General features: G+C 56.6%; 8 non-coding genes across 8 annotated transcripts; 2 read left to right on the top strand and 6 right to left on the bottom strand.

The window, feature by feature from the left end:
• Positions 1-1,927: 1,927 nt before the first annotated feature.
• Positions 1,928-2,000, bottom strand: TRNAK-CUU (transfer RNA lysine (anticodon CUU)). The gene has a single exon. It is a non-coding gene; the product is annotated as a tRNA-Lys (tRNA).
• A 509-nt stretch (positions 2,001-2,509) lies between these two features.
• TRNAL-UAA (transfer RNA leucine (anticodon UAA)) lies at positions 2,510-2,583 on the bottom strand. Its single transcript has one exon. It is a non-coding gene; the product is annotated as a tRNA-Leu (tRNA).
• A 1,114-nt stretch (positions 2,584-3,697) lies between these two features.
• TRNAK-CUU (transfer RNA lysine (anticodon CUU)) lies at positions 3,698-3,770 on the bottom strand. Its single transcript has one exon. It is a non-coding gene; the product is annotated as a tRNA-Lys (tRNA).
• Positions 3,771-3,886: 116 nt separating this feature from the next.
• Positions 3,887-3,957, top strand: TRNAG-GCC (transfer RNA glycine (anticodon GCC)). Its single transcript has one exon. It is a non-coding gene; the product is annotated as a tRNA-Gly (tRNA).
• A 1,492-nt stretch (positions 3,958-5,449) lies between these two features.
• TRNAK-CUU (transfer RNA lysine (anticodon CUU)) lies at positions 5,450-5,522 on the bottom strand. Its single transcript has one exon. It is a non-coding gene; the product is annotated as a tRNA-Lys (tRNA).
• Positions 5,523-6,040: 518 nt separating this feature from the next.
• TRNAK-CUU (transfer RNA lysine (anticodon CUU)) lies at positions 6,041-6,113 on the bottom strand. The gene has a single exon. It is a non-coding gene; the product is annotated as a tRNA-Lys (tRNA).
• A 115-nt stretch (positions 6,114-6,228) lies between these two features.
• Positions 6,229-6,299, top strand: TRNAG-GCC (transfer RNA glycine (anticodon GCC)). The gene has a single exon. It is a non-coding gene; the product is annotated as a tRNA-Gly (tRNA).
• Positions 6,300-6,623: 324 nt separating this feature from the next.
• Positions 6,624-6,696, bottom strand: TRNAK-CUU (transfer RNA lysine (anticodon CUU)). Its single transcript has one exon. It is a non-coding gene; the product is annotated as a tRNA-Lys (tRNA).
• Between the last annotated feature and the right edge of the window lie 204 nt (positions 6,697-6,900).

Raw genomic sequence — 6,900 nt, 5'->3', positions numbered from 1 at the left:
TTTGCAATCCTTATCCTGAAAGTTTGTTCGTTTTCTTTTTTTTCAAGGGGGGGGGGGGGGTGTAACTTTGTGTTGGGGAGTGACCCTGCGAGGTATTGGGTGGAGTGATGGAAGTAAGCACAACCAGAAAAGACAAAAGACAGCCAACCGCCCAACGTGGGGGCTCGAACCCACGACCCTGAGATTAAGAGTCTCATGCTCTACCGACTGAGCTAGCCGGGCAACCGTTGCGTGCCATGGCCTGACGGGCGGCAGAGGGGGGTCACCACTGCAGCTGTAGGCGAGAAGACTGCGCGAGGTCTGGGTTTCCGGCCGCATCAGTGACTGCGACCAAGGCCCAGCATTGGTGGTTCAGTGGTAGAATTCTCGCTGCACGCGGGAGGCCCGGTGTTCGATTCCCGGCCAATGCAGCGCCGCTCTTTTAGTCGTTCCAGCTCCCCTAACCCAGTCGGAATCTTGGTTTCCGGCCGGTACACAGGGAAGCTTTGGAGCGACAGCTGAACGCAACAAACTGCTTTGGACTGCAGCGGATGCTTGCAAGAGGTCTCTGGATTGCAGTAGCCTGATGTGTTTTCAGACAGCGGATTGCCTTTGCAATCCTTATCCTGAAAGTTTGTTCGTTTTCTTTTTTTTCAAGGGGGGGGGGGGGGGGGTGTAAACTTTGTGTTGGGGAGGACCCTGCGAGGTATTGGGTGGAAAGTGATGGAAGTAAGCACAACCAGAAAAGAAAAAGACAGCCAACCGCCCAACGTGGGGCTCGAACCCACGGACCCTGAGATTAAGAGTCTCATGCTCTACCGACTGAGCTAGCCGGGCAACCGTTGCGTGCCATGTCCTGACGGGCGGCAGAGGGGGTCACCACTGCAGCTGTAGGCGAGCGAACTGCGAGGTCTGGGTTTCCGGCCGCATCAGTGACTGCGACCCAGGCCCAGCATTGGTGGTTCAGTGGTAGAAATTCTCGCCTGCCACGCGGGAGGCCCGGGTTCGATTCCCGGCCAATTGCAGCGCCGCTCTTTTAGTCGTTTCAGCTCCCCTAACCCAGTCGGAATCTTGGTTTCCGGCCGGTACCACAGGGAAGCTTTGGAGCGACAGCTGAACGCAACAAACTGCTTTGGACTGCAGCCGGATGCTTGCAAGAGGTCTCTGTATTGCAGTAGCCTGATGTGTTTCAGACAGCGGATTGCCTTTGCAATCCTTATCCTGAAAGTTTGTTCGTTTTCTTTTTTTTCAAGGGGGGGGGGGGGTATGTGGGGGTGTTGTAACTTTTGTGTTGGGGAAGTGACCCTGCGAGGTATTGGGTGGAGTGATGGAAGTAAGCACAACCAGAAAAGACAAAGACAGCCAACCGCCCAACGTGGGGCTCGAACCCACGACCCTGAGATTAAGAGTCTCATGCTCTACCGACGGAGCTAGCCGGGCAACCGTTGCGTGCCATGTCTGACGGGCGGCAGAGGGGGTCACCACTGCAGCTGTAGGCGAGAAGACTGCGAGGTCTGGGTTTCCGGCCGCATCAGTGACTGCGACCCAGGCCAGCATTGGTGGTTCAGTGGTCGAATTCTCGCCTGCCACGCGGGAGGCCCGGGTTCGGTTCCCGGCCCATGCAGCGCCGCTCTTTTAGTCGTTCAGCTCCCCTAACCCAGTCGGAATCTTGGTTTCCGGCCGGTACCACAGGGAAGCTTTGAGCGACAGCTGAACGCAACAAAACTGCTTTGGACTGCAGCCGGATGCTTGCAAGAGGTCTCGTATTGCAGTAGCCTGATGTGTTTCAGACAGCGGATTGCATTTGCAATCCTTATCCTGAAGTTTGTTCGTTTTCTTTTTTTTCAAGGGGGGGGGGGGGTGTAACTTTGTGTTGGGGAGTGACCTGCGAGGTATTGGTGGGAGTGATGGAAGTAAGCACAACCAGAAAAGACAAAAGACAGCCAACCGCCCAACGTGGGGCTCGAACCCACGACCCTGAGATTAAGAGTCTCATGCTCTACCGACTGAGCTAGCCGGGCAACCGTTGCGTGCCATGCCTGACGGGCGGCAGAGGGGGTCACCACTGCAGCTGTAGGCGAGAAGACTGCGAGGTCTGGGTTTCCGGCCGCATCAGTGACTGCGACCCAAGGCCCAGCATTGGTGGTTCAGTGGTAGAATTCTCGCCTGCCACGGGGAGGCCGGGTTCGATTCCCGGCCAATGCAGCGCCGCTCTTTTAGTCGTTCAGCTCCCTAACCCAGTCGGAATCTTGGTTTCCGGCCGGTACCACAGGGAAGCTTTGGAGCGACAGCTGAACGCAACAAACTGCTTTGGACTGCAGCCGGATGCTTGCAAGAGGTCTCTGTATTGCAGTAGCCTGATGTGTTTCAGACAGCGGATTGCCTTTGCAATCCTTATCTGAAAGTTTGTTCGTTTTCTTTTTTTCAAGGGGGGGGGGGGGGGTGTAACTTGTGTTGGGGAGTGACCCTGCGAGGTATTGGGTGGAGTGATGGAAGTAAGCACAACCAGAAAAGACAAAAGACAGCCAACCGCCCAACGTGGGGCTCGAACCCACGACCCTGAGATTAATTAAGTCTCATGCTCTACCGACTGAGCTAGCGGGCAACCGTTGCGTGCCATGGCCTGACGGGCGGCAGAGGGGGTCACCACTGCAGCTGTAGGCGAGAAGACTGCGAGGTCTGGGTTTCCGGCCGCATCAGTGACTGCGACCCAAGGCCCAGCATTGGTGGTTCAGTGGTAGAATTCTCGCCTGCCACGCGGGAGGCCGGGTTCGATTCCCGGCCAATGCAGCGCCGCTCTTTTAGTCGTTCAGCTCCCCTAACCCAGTCGGAATCTTGGTTTCCGGCCGGGTACCACAGGGAAGCTTTGGGAGCGACAGCTGAACGCAACAAACTGCTTTGGACTGCAGCCGGATGCTTGCAAGAGGTCTCTGTATTGCAGTAGCCTGATGTGTTTCAGACAGCGGATTGCCTTTGCAATCCTTATCCTGAAAGTTTGTTCGTTTTCTTTTTTTCAAGGGGGGGGGGGGAGGGTTGTAACATTTGTGTTGGGGAGTGACCCCTGCGAGGTATTGGTGGAGTGATGGAAGTAAGCAACACCAGAAAGACAAAAGACAGCCAAATCCGCCCAACGTGGGGCTCGAAACCCACGACCCTGAGATTAAGAGTCTCATGCTCTACGACGAGCTAGCCGGGCAACCGTTGCGTGCCATGTCTGACATGGCCTGCGGGCCGGCAGAGGGGGTCACCACTGCAGCTGTAGGCGAGAAGACTGCGAGGTCTGGGTTTCCGGCCGCATCAGTGACTGCGACCCAAGGCCCAGCATGGTGGTTCAGTGGTAGAATTCTCGCTGCCACAGCGGGAGGCCCGGGTTCGATTCCGGCCAATGCAGCGCCGCTCTTTTAGTCGTTCAGCTCCCCTAACCCAGTCGGAATCCTGGTTCGGCCGTGGTTACCACAGGGAAGCTTTGGAGCGACAGCTGAACGCAACAAACTGCTTTGGACTGCAGCCGGATGCTTGCAAGAGGTCTCTGTATTGCAGTAGCCTGATGTGTTTCAGACAGCGGATTGCCTTTGCAATCCTTATCCTGAAAGTTTGTTCGTTTCTTTTTTTCAAGGGGGGGGGGGGGTGTAACTTTGTGTTGGGGAGTGACCCTGCGAGGTATTGGGTGGAGTGATGGAAGTAAGCACAACCAGAGAAAAGACAAAAGACAGCCAACCGCCCAACGTGGGGCTCGAACCCACGACCCTGAGATTAAGAGTCTCATGCTCTACCGACTGAGCTAGCCGGGCAACCGTTGCGTGCCATGGCCTGACGGGCGGCAGAGGGGGTCACCACTGCAGCTGTAGGCGAGAAGACTGCGAGGTCTGGGTTTCCGGCCGCATCAGTGACTGCGACCCAAGGCCCAGCATTGGTGGTTCAGTGGTAGAATTCTCGCCTGCCACGCGGGAGGCCCGGGTTCGATTCCCGGCCAATGCAGCGCCGCTCTTTTAGTCGTTCAGCTCCCCTAACCCAGTCGGAATCTTGGTTTCCGGCCGGTACCACAGGGAAGCTTTGGAGCGACAGCTGAACGCAACAAACTGCTTTGGACTGCAGCCGGATGCTTGCAAGAGGTCTCTGTATTGCAGTAGCCTGATGTGTTTCAGACAGCGGATTGCCTTTGCAATCCTTATCCTGAAAGTTGTTCGTTTTCTTTTTTTCAAGGGGGGGGGGGGGGGGTGTAACTTTGTGTTGGGGAGTGACCCTGCGAGGTATTGGTGGAGTGATGGAAGTAAGCACAACCAGAAAAGACAAAAGACAGCCAACCGCCCAACGTGGGGCTCGAACCCACGACCTGAGATTAAGAGTCTCATGCTCTACCGACTGAGCTAGCCGGGCAACCGTTGCGGTGCCATGTCCTGACGGGCGGGCAGCAGAGGGGGTCACCACTGCAGCTGTAGGCGAGAAGACTGCGAGGGTCTGGTTTCCGCCGCATCAGTGACTGCGACCCAAGGCCAGCATGGTGGTTCAGTGGTAGAATTCTCGCCTGCCACGCGGGAGGCCCGGGTTCGATTCCCGGCCAATGCAGCGCGCTCTTTAGTCGTTCAGCTCCCCTAACCCAGTCGGAATCTTGGTTTCCGGCCGGTACCACAGGGAAGCTTTGGAGCGACAGCTGAAGCAACAAACTGCTTTGGACTGCAGCCGGATGCTTGCAAGAGGTCTCTGTTGCAGTAGCCTGATGTGTTTCAGACAGCGGATTGCCTTTGCAATCCTTATCCTGAAAGTTTGTTCGTTTCTTTTTTTCAAGGGGGGGGGGGGGGTGTAACTTTGTGTTGGGGAGTGACCCTGCGAGGTATTGGGTGGAGTGATGGAAGTAAGCACAACCAGAAAAGACAAAAGACAGCCAAACCCAACGTGGGGCTCGAACCCACGACCCTGAGATTAAGAGTCTCATGCTCTACCGACTGAGCTAGCCGGGCAACCGTTGCGTGCCATGGCCTGACGGGCGGCAGAGGGGGTCACCACTGCAGCTGTAGGCGAGAAGACTGCGAGGTCTGGGTTTCCGGCCGCATCAGTGACTGCGACCCAAGGCCCGCATTGGTGGTTCAGTGGTAGAATTCTCGCCTGCCACGCGGGAGGCCCGGGTCGATTCCGGCCAATGCAGCGCCGCTCTTTTAGTCGTTCAGCTCCCCTAACCCAGTCGGAATCTTGGTTTCCGGCCGGTACCACAGGGAAGCTTTGGAGCGACAGCTGAACGCAACAAACTGCTTTGGACTGCAGCCGGATGCTTGCAAGAGGTCTCTGTATTGCAGTAGCCTGATGTGTTTCAGACAGCGGATTGCCTTTGCAATCCTTATCCTGAAAGTTTGTTCGTTTCTTTTTTTCAAGGGGGGGGGGGGGGGTGTAACTTTGTGTTGGGGAGTGACCCTGCGAGGTATTGGGTGGAGTGATGGAAGTAAGCACAACCAGAAAAGACAAAAGACAGCCAAACCGCCCAACGTGGGGCTCGAACCCACGACCCTGAGATTAAGAGTCTCATGCTCTACCGACTGAGCTAGCCGGGCAACCGTTGCGTGCCATGCCTGACGGGCGGCAGGCAGAGGGGGTCACCACTGCAGCTGTAGGCGAGAAGACTGCGAGGTCTGGGTTTCCGGCCGCATCAGTGACTGCGACCCAAGGCCTAGCATTGGTGGTTCAGTGGTAGAATTCTCGCCTGCCACGCGGGAGGCCCGGGTTCGATTCCGGGCCAATGCAGCGCCGCTCTTTTAGTCGTTCAGCTCCCCTAACCCAGTCGGAATCTTGGTTTCCGGCCCGGTACCACAGGGAAGCTTGGAGCGACAGCTGAACGCAACAAACTGCTTTGGACTGCAGCCGGATGCTTGCAAGAGGTCTCTGTATTGCAGTAGCCTGATGTGTTTCAGACAGCGGATTGCCTTTGCAATCCTTATCCTGAAAGTTTGTTCGTTTTCTTTTTTTTCAAGGGGGGGGGGGGGGTGTAACTTTGTGTTGGGGAGTGACCCTGCGAGGTATTGGGTGGAGTGATGGAAGTAAGCACAACCAGAAAAGACAAAAGACAGCCAACCGCCCAACGTGGGGCTCGAACCCACGACCCTGAGATTAAGAGTCTCATGCTCTACCGACTGAGCTAGCCGGGCAACCGTTGCGTGCCATGGCCTGACGGGCGGCATAGGGGTCACCACTGCAGCTGTAGGCGAGAAGACTGCGAGGTCTGGGTTTCCGGTCGCATCAGTGACTGCGACCCAAGGCCCAGCATTGGTGGTTCAGTGGTAGAATTCTCGCCTGCCACGCGGGAGGCCCGGGTTCGATTCCCGGCCAATGCAGCGCCGCTCTTTAGTCGTTCAGCTCCCCTAACCCAGTCGGAATCTTGGTTTCCGGCCGGTACCACAGGGAAGCTTTGGAGCGACAGCTGAACGCAACAAACTGCTTTGGACTGCAGCCGGATGCTTGCAAGAGGTCTCTGTATTGCAGTAGCCTGATGTGTTTCAGACAGCGGATTGCCTTTGCAATCCTTATCCTGAAAGTTTGTTCGTTTTCTTTTTTTTCAAGGGGGGGGGGGGGGGTAACTTTGTGTTGGGGAGTGACCCTGCGAGGTATTGGGTGGAGTGATGGAAGTAAGCACAACCAGAAAAGACAAAGACAGCCAACGCCCAACGTGGGGCTCGAACCCACGACCCTGAGATTAAGAGTCTCATGCTCTACCGACTGAGCTAGCCGGGCAACCGTTGCGTGCCATGTCCTGACGGGCGGCAGAGGGGTCACCACTGCAGCTGTAGGCGAGAAGACTGCGAGGTCTGGGTTTCGGCCGCATCAGTGACTGCGACCCAAGGCCCAGCATTGGTGGTTCAGTGGTAGGTTAGAATTCGCCTGCCACGCGGGAGGCCCGGGTCGATTCCCGGCCAATGCAGCGCCGCTCTTTTAGTC

This window comes from Dendropsophus ebraccatus, unplaced genomic scaffold (genome assembly GCF_027789765.1).
Source record: "Dendropsophus ebraccatus isolate aDenEbr1 unplaced genomic scaffold, aDenEbr1.pat pat_scaffold_1614_ctg1, whole genome shotgun sequence".
In the NCBI taxonomy this organism is placed as follows: Eukaryota; Metazoa; Chordata; class Amphibia; order Anura; family Hylidae; genus Dendropsophus; species Dendropsophus ebraccatus.
Note: the sequence above shows the minus strand (reverse complement) of the source record. Positions and strands in the feature narration are given on the sequence as shown.